The sequence below is a fragment of the Pan paniscus genome, chromosome 1 (assembly GCF_029289425.2).
Source record: "Pan paniscus chromosome 1, NHGRI_mPanPan1-v2.0_pri, whole genome shotgun sequence".
NCBI classification, from domain to species: domain Eukaryota; kingdom Metazoa; phylum Chordata; class Mammalia; order Primates; family Hominidae; genus Pan; species Pan paniscus.
Window position 1 is genome coordinate 105,505,835 of NC_073249.2, and position 17,962 is coordinate 105,523,796.

The window sequence follows — 17,962 nt, forward strand, 5'->3', positions numbered from 1 at the left end:
GACATAGTGTGGTAAACTAATTTCAACTCTGAATGATTGATAATGGCTTTATGTGTTCTGTTTCCCAAGTAATAAGAACATTTTAGCACAAGCCTTTAGCGCTTTTCAAATAATCATAGCCAAATGAGAAAATTAATATGACAGGCAGATTGAACAAACATTTGGTGAGAAGAAAGAGGAGGGGATACAGTAGTTTGAGATCCCTCAAATCATATGATGCAGTAGCTGCCTGACAACTCTGCTAACACATAAGACTAGATAGAGACAGGGCCATATCTACTTCCTGTATGGGACCCATGGCAATACTAGAGTCTAGCAAAAGGGTTGTCCTCTCTGCATGTGACAATAGGCTGTGTTCCACTCCCCCCACATACACCTTGTGCAGCTCCTATAATCTCATTTATCACACTTCTCCAGGTGAGAAATGGTGCCTTCTCACACCCCACCCAAAGTTGTTTCCTAAAGATCTTTCGCTAGGGCGGAGCAGAGAGTGAGATCAAATGATTCACACAGCCATCTGATTCAGCTTTAAAAAAAAAAAATCCTGGTGGGGCGCAGTGGCTCACGCCTGTAATCCCAGTACTTTGGGAGGCTGAGGCGGGTGGATCGCCTGAGGTCAGGAGTTCGAGACCAGCCTGGCCAACATGGTAAAACCCCATCTCTATTAAAAATACAAAAATTAGCCAGGTGTGGTAGCAGGCATCTGTAGTCCCAGCTACTCCGGAGAATCGCTTGAACCCAGGAGGCGGAGGTTGCAGTGAGCTGAGATCGTGCCACTGCACTCTAGCCTGGGCGACAGAGTGAGACTCTGTCTCAGAACAACAACAACAACAACAAAATCCTTTCCCTCAAATTACCTAAGAAATTGTCCTTTCCTTCTTTGCCCTGAAGACAGTTAATGGGGAAAGTTCCTCCCTCTGCACAGTGAATAAATCCATCCACTATTCCTACCCTAACCCTAAGGCAAAACCTCCCACTCATCCTCCATCTCTCCCCATCTCTCTGTTACCAACCCTCACTTGGCAATATCCTTCTTGACACGTGGCAGCTCCAATGAGGCACACTCATTACATAGCCACATAAAAGATAAAAGGTGAATCTGGACCAACTTCTGGAAAATTTGGACTTAAAACATGGAAATGCAGGAGAGACAGGAAATAGAGTTAAATCCCCCAGATTTAGCTATACACATTAATTGAATTAACTAAATAATCATTTGGGTCTCATAGACACCAGCTATTTCCCTGATCCAAGATGTTATCTAGCAGCCTGTATCGCTTCCCAGTCATCCATCCTCTTGACAGGACAGAGCACACATAGAAAATGGTATTTGTATAGTCCTCTGGGGCAAACAGTTGGAGAGTTAGAATCTCCGATAAGGTCAGAGGCAACCAGTCCCCGGTCACTTGGGCCACTTCAGGTCCTGCTTGTCCAGACACAGAGAGGGCTGAGGAAACCAGTATTGTGGTGACCAGCTACGAGGCTTAATTCTCATAACCCATAGCCCAATGTCCTCTTATCAAGGTGCTGTCCTATCTCACTCACAGCTCAGCCAATCCAGTAGGTCTTCCTTCCCCACCCCGATCACTGACCCATCAATCAAGATAGCCCTCCCATCCAAGGAAGAGGCCATTTCCCCTCCCACTCCACCCAGGCCAACTGCTATCCCACAGGTTACTCTCTTCTTCATTCTAAGGCAAGCTATTCCAAAGACTAAAAATGCCTAAGATTCTGTCTTAAAAGCTTATCTGCATAGTCATCTTCAAAAGCAAACATGAATTTCTCAAGGAACAGAAACACCCTTAGCCCCTGCCCTTTTCTCCATAGCATCATTCTCTGCCCCACCAAGCTGGAGCTAGGAGGGGACTTTCTCTAGGAGAGGTATGACCTGGAGATGATCTGCTTCAGAGCCACCTCAGGGATCTTGCTTAAAAATGCATATTTTCCCAGGCAAAGTGGCTCATGCCTATAATACCAACAACTGTGGAGGCTGAGGTGGGAGGATCTAAAGGCCAGGAGTTTGAGACCAGCCTGGACAACATAGTGCCACCCCTTTGGTACGAATTTTTTTTTTTTTTTTTTTTTTTTGAGACAGACTCTTGCTCTGTCACCTAGGCTGGAGTGTAGCGGCGCAATCCCATCTCACCGCAACCTCCGCCTCCTGGGTTCAAGCAATTCTCCTGCCTCAGCCTCCCAAGTAGCTTGGACTAAGGCATATGCCACCACACCCGCTAATTTTTGTACTTTTTAAGTAGAGACGGAGTTTCATCATGTTAGCCAGGCTGGTCTCGAACTCCTGACCTCAAGCCTTCTGTCTTCCTTGGCTTCCCAAAGTGCTGGGATTACAGGCATGAGCCACTGTGCCCTGCCAATTTTTTTTTTTTTTTTTTTTTTTAATTATCTGGGCCTGGTGTCCTGTGCCTGTGGTCCCAGCTGCTCAGGAGGCTGAGCCAGAAGGTATCACTTGAGCCCAAGAGTTGGTGGCTGCAGTGCTATGATGGTGACACTGCACTCCAGCCTGAGCAACAGGGCAAGACCTGTTTCTAAAATAAATAAATTTTAAAAATGCAAATATCCACCCCAGCCCCACCCTCTACCCCCACCTTCCCCCACATTACTACATCGGAATCCCTAGGGTGAGGCATGGAATCTACATTTTAAACCAGCTCCCAAGGTGATTGTTCCGCACAGTTCCACGTCAGTGTTTGAGAGAGGCTCTGATTTATTCCAGTCGTCTTTCTTTACAGAGAAGGAAAGCAGAAAGCAGGCACCAGAGAGGTGAAATGAGCTTGTCCAAGGTCACAGGTGGTGAAGGTGACCAGAGCTGGACGAAAACCCACCTCTCTCGCTGACTAGCACAGCGCCAGCTAGGAAGAGCCTAGAATAGCGACCGACTGGCAGGCCAAACCGTCCCCTGCCCCTGCCCCTGCCCCTGCCCCTGCCCCTGCCCCGGAGAAGCGGGCCCCTGCACTCACCCGCTTGTAGATGTCCTCCCGGCTGGCCTCATACTTCTGTTGCATGCGCTCCTCCAGGAAGTAGATGCGCAGCTTGAGGCTGAAGTTCTCCTTCTTCAGGTCATTGAGGTGCTGGAACAGAGTGCGATATCCATTAGACATGATGGGCAACCCATGGGGAGGAGCGTGCCCAATTGCCCCCTCAACCCAGGAACATGGTGCAGCTGCACCGCAGCATGAAGCCAGCCGGCTGGGACGCTGCTGAGGCTGCGGACCGAGAGGCTGGGGCTGTGGCGACATGGCCCCTATTGCTGGAGCTCTCTCCGGGACTCGGGACTGGGCTCACTGCTCTGGGTGCTGGAGCGTAGCACACTTTCCTTTTTTACCTCAGGGAGATATTTGCGGAATCTCTGACAGAGGAACATGCTGCCTGAACTCAGACACAAGTGGTGTAACCCGACTCCAAGCCAGGACTCTGCTATCACCCTCCTGGAGCCTCCCAGGCCCAACTGTAGGCAGTTAACAGCTTCTCGGAAAAGAGAGACTGACCCCCAAGAGCTTCCAGGAAAGGGGGAGGGGAGATATTCAAGGTGACAGTGGGTTTGCAAAGAAGAGAAGGAAATAGAGGGTGGGGAGGGGGTATTTAAATGACTTGTGGCTGATTTGGACTGTAAGACCAAAAGGAGTGTGGCCAGAAGCAAGAAATAAGGTTGCTATAGAAAAGACCACATGTACATAAAATGGCCCACAAAGGTAACCGCATGTCAAATATCCCTTTTCTGTCCAGTGCAAATCTTAAAGAGCTTCTAACCAGAGGAGTCTCCATTTCCGTTGATAATCCAGAGCTGACTTCTAATGAGTTCCTTTGCAGTTTTCAGTCCCAAGCTTTTTGAGCTCTGAGGCAGTTCAACTAATAGCCTTTATTGCCATGAGCCTTCCCCCGAAACACACCATAGCTACCCGCAAAGAAAGAGCAAATCTTCTAGCTCAGCGGAATCTTTGCAGACTCTATTTACCGGTTACAAAGCTCAGAAAGAGGCAGGGTCAAGGGATCCTCCCTCCATGGAAGAAGGGATGGGCAGAAGAGAGTGTGGGAGGATGACAGAGAGGGAGCCGTCATCCTGGAGCCCAGAGATTTCAGGCAGTCACTGGTTCTTAACTCTGGCACCTGCCAAGTGGAGCCGGGCACTCATCACCAGATCTTGCTCCTAAAGTAATTTAAGATCCTTGAGTGACAGCTGCAACATTAGCAGGAAGTATTATTTATACCATATTACATTGAAGGTGATGGGAGACAACCCCACAGCACAGATAACAAACATGGGTTCTTTGTGGCAATAATATTAGGTTGAAAAAAATATATATTAACATTCAAGATAAAGGAAACTACAAAATTTACACTTAATTCAAGCCCTCATTTCCTCCCCAACCTACCTGCTTTTCATTCTTCCAATTCCTTCTCAAACCTTCATAATCATTCCAGTCAACAACTCCTGAGTACTCACCAGGTAGGACATTGGGCATGAGGGATATATAGATCAAGAATGTCCCAACCCTCAAAGAGCTACGTGGCCATACAGCTGGCCATGATATGTTAAGATATGTGTTTTACATTATGATCCTCCAAACCTGTGTTTTTCAACTTTTATATGTTACATTGCCATCTAGTACATATGCATACAGTCTTAACTGAAGTAAATGTTTCAAAAAGTAATTGTCACCATCACTATGTGTGATGTCCTCTGATATTTCCTATTTCTTTTTCTGCCAGTGACCCACCCGATGGATTTCATGACCCACTAATAAGTTTCAGCCTGAGTTTAAAAAACGTTGACTCTGGGGGAGCCCGTAAAAAAGAGTAGTCAGTTCTTACTGGGGTGATCAGAGAAAGCTTCATTAGGAGTTGAATTTGCACTTTGCCTTGAAAAATAAAAAATGTTTGAGTGGATAAAGTGGCCTCAGGAGGGCATAATTAGAGTGAAGCATTCTCCCAAATAGATTTAGATTATAAATAGGCAAAATAGGCAAGCCCAAATATTTACCATTTGAAAAAAAAAAAAACTACACATTTAAAATCCATTTAACTATTTTCACTAAATCCGAATTCTTAGAATAAGAGAATGCCAACTAGGCTTAGTTAGAGACAGTGAAGAAAAAAGTCTAAGTTAAAACAACTCAAAATACCTTTTCCATTCCCAGTTCTCTTACTAAATAGCTATGTTATAGACCATTTCTCTAGAGGCCTAACTGTCCTCACTTAAAAAATGAAATGGCTTTAAAAATTGGTGATTTTTTTTTTTTTTTTGAGACAGAGTCTTGCTCTGTTGCCTAGGCTGGAGTGCAGTGGTGCAATCTCAGCTCACTGCAACCTCTGCCTCCCGGGTTCAAGCCATTCTCCTGCTTCAGCCTCCTGAGTAGCTGGGACTACAGGTGCCCGCCACCGCGACCGGCTAATTTTTCATAGTTTTAGTAGAGACAGGGTTTCACAGTGTTAGCCAGGATGGTCTCGATCTCCTGACCTTGAGATCCGCCCACCTTGGCCTCCCAAAGTGCTGGGATTACAGGCATGAGCCACCGCGTCTGGCCAAAATTAGTTATTTTTAAGGCCCTTTCCTGGTCTAAGCTCTTCAAGGTGATAACCCAGTTAATATCACCTCCATTTTGCTCAAGGGGAGCCAGGCTGCCAGAGTCTAGATAAGTGTTTAATCATGCTTTGGCTGTCTACTTAGATTCCTTTATCAGGTAAAATAATTTCATAAAAGTTTTACAGGAAGTAAAACTGTGTATGAATCCAGGGTATTCTTATGCATCCTAGATTTCTGTTGGACATTTATGCTTATTTCCTCCATGATATCTTGTTCTTCATCTCTCTGGCTCCTTTTCTGTGTTTTTTGCCAGCTCCTGAAAGAGGGTATTTAAATGATGGTAAGTCCTTAGCCCTCTACTTTTTTTTTCTTCACATTTTTATCCACGGAGGTTTTATCCACTTTTAGGGCTATACTTTCACCTTCGAAACAATTCCCAAATCTCCAACCGAGTCTTCTCACCCAAGATCTAGCCGTACATATTCAACTCTTGGCTTAGATCATTCAACTTGAGTGTTCCCAAATTCCACCTAAGCAAAGCCTTTCCTGTTACCCTAGCCTGGAAAGACTTCTTCCTCTTTTGAATTCTAAGGCAGATATTAACATTCAACAAGTGTTCATATGCTGCCTTATGATGTGGCTTTTGTTATCTTGAAGGGTTATTTACATCTTTTAGAGTTACGCGACTTTTTGTGTGTTTGATCTTTCCAACTAGTCTGAAGTTGCCCAAGGAAAAAGTCAATGACTAACTAATACGTCTTCATAAACTCCTACAGCTTCCATAACAACCTGAGACCTCTCCAACAGCATTCATCCCATTGTGCTGTCACAGTCTGTTTACGATGACCTCAACCTGGCTAGAGTGTTTTGAGAGCTGACAAGGCATATTTTGTGTCCTTGTATTCTTGTTGCATAGTACTCAGGAAGCACTCCCTAAATATTTGTGGAATCAATGAACAGGAAAATATTCCATAAACATTGTACGTTTTGCTTTGTTATATATGGGCTGGCTCACCTGTATTATTCTCATAGATTTCCAATAATATGAAAAAAGTTTGTTTTAATAGTCCCAAATAAACTATATTTGGTAGAACACTTATTCTAGAATACGTAGAAAAATGACATTTTGTTCACTTACATTTCTAAGTTTACATGCCCACCCTGATCTTTTCCCTGAACTCCAATTGATATCTGACTGTCTAGTAGAAATCTCTGCTTGAATTTAGACATCACATACTTGTGATATCTAAAACTGAACTCCTGATCTTTCCCAGTAAACATGCTCCTCCCTCACTACACCTTTTTTCAATTTGTAACAACTCAATATTTTCAGATTTTTGAGTCCAAACCTTTGAATCATTCTTGATTCATTCTCTCTCCTACATATCATCTGTCTGTAAATCTTACTATGTATATTATACATTATAGTATATATATTAATAACATATATGGTAGTATAATATATATGTTGTAGCTGTTGTATTATGTATATAATATATATTATACTATATTATATATACTATTATACTACTATATATATATTTTATATATATGTTATACTACCACTACTGCCACTGGTATTTCTACCACCCTGACCCACAGTACTGCCATCTTTTCCTTACATGATCTGAATAGCCCCTTAACTGGTGTTCTGCTCCCACTCTTGTTCCCTTGTAGTCTATTCTCAGCACAGCAGCCACAGTGACCCTTTCAAAATACGTCAGATTACTCCTCTGCTGGAGAGCCCCCTGGCTTCCCATCTAACTTAGAGTGAAAGGTGATGTCCCTTCACCAGACTGTAAGGCCTGAGGCCCTACACCCTCTTCTTGCCTCTCCTATCACCTCCTCTACTTCTTCCTACCACTCTCCCTCTGTTCTCTGCTGTAGCCACACTGTTTCTCTTTGTTATTTCTCAAAAACAGGAAGCAAGAGAAGCTTTCTTTTCCGAGGCCTTTGAACTTGTTGACCCTTCTGCCTGGCTGCTCTTTCTCTAGGGAGGTGCACGATTCTCTCCTCACCTTCTTCATCTTTGATTGAATGTCACCTTCTTGGTGAAGTGAATACTCTTTAGGCACCCCGTGCCTCATCCCAGCTCTCCGAATCCCCCTTCATTGTTTTTTATTCCGTAGCACTATCACCTTCTAAAATACATTTTCTTATTTATTTTGTTTCTTGTCTGTCTCTCCCCACCAGCATGTAAACTTCCTGAGAAAAGTGGGATGTTTTCTTGGTTTGTTCACTGCTGTGTCACCAGTGCCCAGAATGGTGCCTGATACATAGCTGGTGCTCAATAAATATTTGTTGAATTAAAGAATGGATGAGTAATTAACCTGCTGATTTATTTCTCATTGGATTAATACAACTTAATCGATACACAAGATTATGTAGATGTTTTAGGATAAAAAGCATACCTAATAGCATTCCTCCTTATAAAAAGATTATAAGTAAAATAAATTATTCTAACAGACTCATTTTAATACACCTTGCAGAATCTGGACTTTCTACAACAGTTCTGAACAAATATGGAATCGTATATGACAAATTATAAAGGACAATATGAACTGTACAAATAGTAAAAACTGGGCCAGGCGCGGTGGCTTATGCCTGTAATCCCAGCACTTTGGGAGGCCCAGGTGAGCAGATCGCATGAGGTCAGGAGTTCAAGACCAGCCTGGTCAACATGGTGAAACTCCGTCTCTACTAAAAATACAAAAATTAGCCGGGCGTGGTGGCATGTGCCTGCAGTCCCAGCTACTCAGGTGGCTGAGGCATGATGATTGCTTGAACCTGGAAAGTAGAGGTTGCAGTGAGCGGAGATCATGCCACAGCACTGGGTGACAGAGCAAGACTCCGTCTCAAAAAAAAAAAGTAAAAACTATAAAAATTAGGAAGGAGAGGTGGCCAGAGAAGGTACCACAGAGAATTGGCACTTTAGCTTGTCTCAAAGGATGAGTTGAGCTTGAATAGGCAGTGGGGAGAACACAAGGCAGTCCAGGCAGGTGGAACATAAGCAAAAGGGCAGTATGCCCACCAGGCCAAAGTAAAGGGCACATACTGTCCTGAAATAGGCCACAGAGATGAGGGGAAATAAAAAGCCGTCTCAAGGAGATCTTGAAAGCCAGGGTGAGAAGCCTGGAGTTTGCCCCTCCAGGATCCTGGCTCTCAATCTGGATAAGAGTGAGGGGAAGGGAAGTGGAGGTGGGGAGGGGGGCAGTGGGGGTGGGGAGGGCCAGGAACTGCTGACTGGGAAGATTATTTTCTTTCTGTATTGCTTAGGTTTCATTTTACTTATTTGTTTTCTTGCAGCTTTAACAAACATCAGCGCTGCATGTGGAAACTTGGAAAAGAAAAAAAAAAGCTTTAACAAACAAAAACACACATACCTGAGATGCACACGGCAACCTACTAGCTCATGGCAAACAGGCCTGTATGTTGATAACCTCTGCATTGCTTAGGAAATAAAACACTGCAGATTCTTGAGCAAGGGGAAGTGCTTCTATCTTTGTTCTTCCTTTTTCTCCTAGTACATATAACATCTTTACTCTGGTCTCAGAATGTTTCTTCCAAACCTTAATGGCTGTCCCCTTCTTTTTCCTTAATTTATTCATTCCACCCCTGGAATAACGTTCTAGTCCAGACTAGAAATACGACGTAAATAAAGACTCAATCAATGCCAACAGTAGGAGGAGGATTACCACCCACCTGTCATGCGCCATTAACACAACCAACTGTCAAGTCTGCCTTTAAAAAAACCCAGCTTGACATTTGCTTAATCATATTCAGACCCCCCAGCTAGCTCATATAATGGATGTACTTGAAAACATATTAATTTTTTACCGATCTTTCTCCTAAAAATAAAGCTTCACTAAGAAAAAATGATTAATCTTCTTAATGGACACATTCTTTTCAAATATAATCAAACTTCCACAATTTTAACTGTACTAATTTGATATCTGTGGATAATTCTTACCTTTACTTTCCTTGAAAATAAAAATATTTTAAAAATAAGTTAATATGGCAAATAGAAAAACAGAAGAGTAGTGCTTTAAGTAACCCTTGACACTTTACATCAATTTACACATAGACAATAAATATGATCACTATTATACATATTTATCTAGGGTGGGTAGCGTGGAACTGTGAAAAGAGCAATAGCTTTGAACCATGAAGACCAATGTTCAAATCCCGGCTCTCCTTTTTTCTCATTGGGTCATTTTGGGGAAACTACTTAATAGTTAAGTATAGGAAGGCAGTCAGAAGACTGGGATCTGGGCAGGATACTAAGAAGGTTGCAACTGTATCTGTAATGGTAACTTTTGTTTTTTCACCTGAGGAAAATAAACTAAAAATAATGTTTTCTAACATTTAGATATTCAATACATGGACAAGTGTTTAATTATTCTTTGTATATTCCTGTTGTTTGTAAAACAGCTTATAATTTTTAAAACTATTTTAAAGGGAATGAAAGTAGGAATTACAGGGAGGCAGTTATCAATTAGATATAAGGATGAATTCTCTAGTAGAGTTAGATGTAATAAAGATATTGCCACACTCTATCCATATGTTTATACATCAAATTTTTACTGAGTACATACATCATGAGACAGAATAAACTTCCTGTCACAAAAGGTGCTTGACCAAAACTCAAGAATCACCTTTCAGGGATACTGTTAAAAGCTTTCCCACATCAGCTAGGAGTTAGCTCTAGAGGACTTTTAAGATCTTTGGCCATCCCGAAATTCTATGCTTGAAACACATTTTCTCATAGAAACACTCCTACCAAAGGCCAGTGAGAGAACTATCACTTTGTGAAGAATTTCAGAATGCCCACTAGCTCTCCTGTAGCCCTAAAAGGTAATGAGAGTCTACCTGTTCAGACTGAGAGCTCCGGCTGCCTTGTGCTACAGAAGCAGTAAGTGCATGTAAAGGACACCATATTTCTAAGACAAAAGCAGTAACAATGACTCAAGGATGATGCCCAATAGACGATTTAACCTATAACTTTGCTAATTGTCATATTTTCAAAACAGCCCTATGGGAAGGGTACACAAATGTCTGGGGAGTATTTCCTGCTTTTTAGCACCCAGGGAACTACAACCAGGAACCCAACTTATTTTGGACTGGGGATGGGGATAGACAAGAAGAGATGGGGCAGGAAGAAGAGACGGCTGGTTTATTTTACACACACATATTTTATTTATAATACATCTCTGTGTCTAGGCGTCTCTATGCTGTTCTCATAAAATCTGAATTATACAAATAAAAAGTTTAATTCCTGGCTGTTTTGAATGACTTGGGCCTGTATTACAAAATTAATCAGATACAATTATACTATCTTCACAACAACAATCATCTACATTGGTTTTGACAATGTACACAGTACTTCCATGTGTATTATTTCGTTTATCTTTACCACAACCTTTGAAGTAGGAAGACATGATGATCCCCATTTTACTGCCTAGGACAGAGAGATATCAGGAGGTTAACTGACTTGTTCACTGAGAAAGCGGAGGAGCACAGACTATAACTCCAACAGTTTGACCCCATACTGCATACGCATCAGGGCCTTAATCATGAGACTGTATGACCCTTCTGAGCCTGGGATTCACTTGCAACTGGGTATTCCCTCTTCTACCTCAGGCCCCCTATAACTTTTCAAAAAGTGTCCTTCACTGTAAATAATCTTCCTGGTGGTGACCGTAAATGATCTGACAACCTGGATCTATGTAAAAAAAAAAAAATTGTTTTCTTCATTTTCAAGATGAATAAAGTTGGCTCTCAAAGGGTTAAACAAAGAGTTACCATGTGACCTAGCAATTCCTTTCCTAGTTGTATACCCAAGAAAATTGAAAACATATGGCCACACGAAATCTTATATACAAATGTTCATAGCAGCATTACTCATAATAGCCAAAATTGGAAGTATTTCAAATGTCCTTCAACTGATGAATGGATAAACAAAATTTAGCATATCCAAATCATAGAATATTACTCAGCCATAAAAAGGAATGAAGTACTGATACATGCTACAACATAAATGACCTTGACAACATTATACGATAATGTGAAAGAAGCCAGACACAAAAGGTCACATACTGTATAATTCCATTTATATGAAATGTCCAGAATAGGTAAATCCAGGCAGAAAGTAGATTAGTGGTTTCCAGGAACCAGGGAGAGGGAAACTGGGAAGTGAGTGTTAATGAGTATGAGGTTTCCTATTGGAGTGAGAAACACGTACTGGAATTAGACAGTGGTGATGGTTGCACAACTCTGTGAATATACTAAAATCATAGAATTGTAAGATTTAAGAAGATGAGCTGTATAGCGTGTTAATCGTTTGAATAAAGCTTTGTTTTTAAAAGAAGACAAAGAAATAAACCAAAGCTGAGAGAAGTAACTAACCCAATCCTTTATCTTTTATAAGAGTTTTTTTAATGATAAAGACTCAGTTAAAGTCCAATTTGATTCAGTTCAGTTAAAGCTAAATGGCTTAGAATGAATCATGTCTAAATATTCTGTATACCAATCCTACCTATATTATAGGGCCCTAAAAGAAGGGTCAGACGAAGTATGCTCTAAGTGGCTCTCAGTACTGAATATTCACAGATTAAGTTTTACAAAAAGGTAAAGTTTTGTGATAACCCTCAGATAAAACAGAAACATATGACCTATGTTTTGACATAAAACATACGTATTTGGCCTGTTCTGAAAAATATGTATAATTTTCACACACCACATTCTACCAAGGAAAATGTCAACCAGAGCCAACCAACTTGGTGTTCCACTCATCAACTCTTTTATGCCAACATGGTGTTTCTGCCCTTGTCTCAGAAGCCAACTACTGATACCTGCTTCAGAAAACTGACTATGAATTCCACAAAGTCCTGCTTTTTTCTTTTGGATTGTACAATCAACAAACAAGTCACCCTTCTAAAACTCTGTTTCTGAAATTTTAACATAATTCCTGAAGTTCCAGAGTCTCTTAAATGCTAAAATATTAATAATACCATTCCATTTTTTCCCCTAACACTCGGAAGCATACTGATACCCATCCTGTACACAGCCTTTTCTTGCCTGATAACAAGAGCACTAATGACAGAGCTATTGCATCAGGTTGATTAATAAACCCTGTCTTAGGCAGCCTCATCATGTGGATAAAGAAAAGGAGTTAAGATGATGTTCCTGCTGCCTTCCCCAACATAGAAACACACCCACAACACCCCCAATCCTGGAATAACCGGGTGTTATCTTCATCATCACACTAGAGCACTGTAAACCATATCAAAACAAAACGAAACAAATAACAACTTCCCTGGCCACCAAAAATAGATGGCCCAGCCAGAAATAGTGCTGCCAGAGGCAGTTAAATGAGCTGCAAGGCAGGAATGACAGTTGAGCTGCAGTGATGCTGGGGCCTCCCAAGGATTACCAGACTCCAAACTAGATTCTCCATCACTTTGGTCTAATCAACATCAGCAGGACTTGGTATTTGTTCACAATTGGTTCAACTCAGATTATTTGCTGAGCTTCTGGAATTCAGAGAGAGTGACTTATGGGCTCACCTTTTTCTCTAGATTTCAAATAATCCTTTCTCCATTTTTTTCTAGGCGTGAAGGCAATTTTGAAGGCATGACTATGACCTGCTCTGGCCACAAGAGCCAAGAGTTGCCAGGTGTGGTGACTCAAACACTTTGAGAGGCCAATCCCAACACTTTGAGAGGCCAAGGCAGGAGGATTCCTTGAGGCCAGGAGCTTGAAACCAGCCTGGGCAACACAGTGAGACCCCATCTCTACAAAAAATAAAAAAACAGGCCAGGCACAGTGGCACTTAGGGAGGCCAAGGTGGGTGGATCACCTGAGGTCAGGAGTTCGAGACCAGCCTGACCAACATGAAGAAACCCCGTCTCTACAAAAAATACAAAGTTTGCCAGTGTGGTGGCACATGCCTGTTATCCCAGCTACTCAGGAGGCTGAGGCAGGAGAATCGCTTGAACCCGAAAGGCGGAGGTTGCAGTGAATGGAGATCACGCCATTGCACTCCAGCCTGCGCAACAAGAGTGAAACTCCATCTCAAATAAATAAATAAAATAAAGTTTTAAAAAGTCAAAATTATCCAGGCGTGCTGGTATGTTCTTGTAGTCCCAGCTACTCAGGAAGCTGAGGTGGGGGATCACTTGAACCCGGGAGGTCAAGGCTGCAGTGAGCCAAGATTGTGCCACTGCACTCAAGTCTGGATGACAGAGCAAGACCCTGTCTCAAAAAAAAAGAAAAAAAACAAACAAACAAAAAAAAAAAAACCAAGAGTCCACAGTGATACCATGAATGCCCATGGCTGCAACAATAATGCCTTGACCAGAAGTAGGGGGATAAGGGAAAAGATAGAGCCAACATGAACTCCGATTGACCCTCCCTTGCTCCATCCATGACAGAAAGCCTCCTATTTCTGAATTCACCAGGCTCATGCTGCCTCCAGGACTCTGCATGGGTGGCAGCATTAGCCTAGAATGTCACTTCTCTTTAATTCCCACCCATCTCTCACTCAACTAATCCCAACTCACCCATAAGGATCTAAGTCAGATATTACCTACTAAAAGAAACCTATCTGGCCCTAATGCCCGGGCAAGGGCTTCTCCTGAATGCTTCCACAGCACTGCGGACCTACTCTTATTGTGGCCCATTTCACAGTATATTGGGATTACCTGTTTGACTCTCTCCCCAGTAGATCTGGAGTTCCTTAACAACAGGAAGAATCTTCTTTACTTTTCTTCCAAAAACAGAAATCGCTTTACTGTTTTTTGTTTGTGTTGCTGTTGCTTCAATGGTCATAAAAGTACTACATGTGCCTGTTCCAGTTGTTCTCTTTCTCAGTGGAGGGCATAACCTAGTAGTTGACCAAGCAAGAAAACTTGACATCATTTATTCATTCAAAACAAACAAAAGAGAAGAAAAGAAAAGGGCATGCCTACTATGTACCAGGCATTATGCTAATCACTGTATCTAGAAGTGAAAAGACAACCACTGTCCCTGCTATAGTGAGCTCATGTTCTAACAGAAAAGGCAGACTTTGAACAAATAACTCACGTTATTGAAGAGAGAGATGAAGGTAGTCTGGAAGTTTACGACAAGGTGACAGTGGGTAGGATGTGAGTGAAGAGATGAATTGGTGATCAGTCATCTTTGGGTTTCTTCAGCCTCACTGGTTCTACATCCAGTCAATGGCTTAGCTCTATCAATTCTGCCTCTGAAATTTCTTTCACCTGTCCATTTCTCTAATTTTTATACTGGCATCTCCACCAACCTTTGCCTGGAATACTGCAACTGTTTTCTCTGCCTCTAGACTACTCCTCCTATGCAGAGGCCATAAGGAAGCCAAAAGGATCTTTCTAAGAGGAAAATCTGATCATGTCACCTCTCTGTCTAAAAGCTTTCAGCAGTTCCCTTGAGCTCAGATAAAATTTAAAAGCCTTTACATAACTTGCAAGACTCTGTATGATGACTCCTCTCTCTTTTCTCTGGTTTCAGTTCTCTGCATTCCTTACATCCCATTCTCTAGGAATACTGACTATGGTTCTTTCTCTCATCGGGATCTTGATTCAAGCTATTTCCTATGCATGGAACATTCTTCATTCTCACACTCCCACCCCCTTATTAGTGGCTACTTCTTATTCCTTCTTCAGGACCCTGGTTAGATGCAGTTTCCTCTAGGAAACTTCCCCTGAATCCCCCAATCTCTTCAGATTGAGTAAGTGCCCAGTTATATATTCCATAGCACTCTTTACTTCTATTACAATAATAATTACATTCTGTTGGAATTTGCTAATCTGTAGACTCTGTGAAGGCAGGAACCATGTTTGCCTATTCAATATTGTATCTGCAATGCTTAAGGTATGCTGCACATAGTAAAAGCACTGGAATATTTTTTCAATGAATAGATAATTAAAATAAATATAATACTCAGTTATAAAGAAGGCAATAGGCTAATTCCATCATCCAGACATAATCAATATCAATGTTTTGGTATGTATCCTTCCAGACATTTCCATCTTTTCTCCCTCAAAAATGAGATCTTATTTTTTGTAATATTCAGTCAAATTGTTGTTGCCGTTGTTTTGTTTAATCTTAAATTTGTTATAATGGACATCCTCCCAAGTCAGTACATTGCTCTATAATGTTCTATTGTATATATATTCCACACTTGAAATAATCCTCACCTTGAGTACTAATATTGTATTGGTATAGAGAATACTGAAATATAAACACTCATCCTTGAACATACATTTTCTTTTTTTTGTTTTTTTTAGACGGAGTCTAGCTCTGTCACCCAGGCTGGAGTACAGTGGCAATCTCGGCTCACTGCAACCTCTGCCTCCTGGGTTCAAGCGATTCTCCTGCCTCAGCCTCCTGAGTAGCTGGGATTACAGGTGTGCACCACCACACCTGGCTAATTTTCGTATTTTTAGGAGAGACAGGGTTTTACCATGTTGGCCAGGCTGGTCTCGGACTCCTGACCTCAGGTGATCCGCCTGCCTCAGCCTCCTAAAGTGCTGGAATTACAGGCGTGAGCCGCCACGCCCGGCCGAAAATACATATTTTCATACATTCATTCTTGATCATTGTGCAACTAACAGCTAGAACATGGCCTGGCACACACGATGCACTCATAAATGGATGAGTGGATTAACAAACAAATGAATAAGGGGGTCAGCTATCAATAAGCATAATAAAATTGTGGCTAAGAGTTTAGGCACTAGAACCAGTACACTTACGTCCAAATCCCAGCTCCAGCACTTGCCATCAATTACTAGTGTTTTCCTAGCTTCAGTGTCTCTCTACAAACAAAGACAATGGTTGTACCAACCTCAAAAGACTATTAGGAGAACTGAATAAGATAATAAGGTCAAGTGCATTCTCAGAACTTGGCACACTGTAAGCACTTACAAATATTAATTGGTATCATGATCTTTGTTGCTATTTTTTAAATTTAGTATTGGAATGGAAACTATCATTAGAATGGAAACTTTGCAAAGTCCACAGAAAGAAAGATAGGGCTTCTCTTCGAACAATGGGAGAAGAGAAGAAAACAAGTTTTAATGAGGAGACAGAAAGGAGATAATTTAAAATTACAAAAAGAATTATTCTAATTCAAGTGCTACATTCTCTGTGAAAGTGGTTGCTCTCTTTTCTGTGTTGGTAATCATACCTTTCAGAATGTTCAGGGTTGTCCAACTTTTGTAATTTCATTCTTTTTGATAAAGTTTCTTTATTAATTGCATAACCAAATGTAAGCTAATATTTACAACTTTGAAAAGTTTACACACGCACACGCGCGTGCACAAATTAGAAAAAATGTTCTATCCCAGTATTTAAGATTTATTTATTTATTTGAGACAGAGTCTCTCTTTGTCGCCCAGGCTGGAGTGCAGTGGCTCGATCTCGGCTTACTGCAACCTCTGCCCTCTGGGTTCAAGCGCTTCTCCTCCCTCAGCCTCCTGAGTAACTGGGATTACAGGCGTGTGCCACCATGCCTAGCTAGTTTTTGTATTTTTAATGGAGATGGGGTTTCACCATGTTAGCCAGGCTAGTCTCGAACTCCTGACCTCAGGTGATTCGCTCACCTCAGCCTCCCAAAGTGCTGCAATTACAGGCATGATCACCACACCTCGCCATATTTAAGTTTTAAAAACATACGTTAGTTTGGCAAGTACTCCCATCTTGAAATATCTCTTTCAATATTGCCTTAGATGTTATTTAAATTAAATCTTGTATAATTTAAATTTTTTTATGCCCCAATCAGATTGTACATTCTTTGAGAATGGAATCTCATGTCCATCTTTGTATATTCTACAGCACTCAGAAGCATTCCTTTTGCTCTGTAGTTCTATAAGAAAAAAAGTAATTGATTTGATTCATATCTTTGGTAATGTTGCTTAGGAATGAAAACTTTGCATGGAAAGTCTGTGGAATGCCTGTGTGTGGAAGCCTTCTGTTTCCCTTTTTAAACATGAGATTGAAAAGGGAAAACAAACTGCACTTGTGATTGCTGAAAGTTTAATATTTACCCCCTGCCTCCTAGTAACTTTTTGAATGTCTTAAGATACCAGTGAAAACAAAACCAGTATGTTTGGGACACTGTGGTTTGGAAGAATGAATGCATTTTTTTAAAATAAAAATGCACTTCACTAGTAGTATTCATTTTCCAAGGCTGTAATTAGAGAGAAACACTCGAGAAGCACCAAAATTGTGGAACATAAAGAGGGCAGTGACAGGACCCCAATTAACCTAAATTAGCATAGGTTACCCAGACTGTGATAACTCAGAGCTCCAGAAACTCTCCAAAATGAAAAAGCCTTCTGCTTTCAGCACTTTTTTTTTTTCTTTTTTCTCCCCAAAGACTTCAAGATTCAAGTGGAAAAGTTCGCC

At 41.4% G+C, this 17,962-nt stretch overlaps 1 long non-coding RNA gene and 1 pseudogene across 1 annotated transcript; one reads left to right on the top strand and one right to left on the bottom strand.

The window, feature by feature from the left end:
• The window catches only part of LOC117978934 (myomegalin-like), a 94,691-nt pseudogene that overhangs the window by 46,902 nt on the left and 29,827 nt on the right, over positions 1 to 17,962 (bottom strand).
• Positions 8,034 to 13,651, top strand: LOC117981761 (uncharacterized). The gene is made up of 3 exons (XR_004673414.3): positions 8,034 to 8,172; positions 8,846 to 8,966; positions 13,150 to 13,651. It is a non-coding gene; the product is annotated as an uncharacterized LOC117981761 (long non-coding RNA).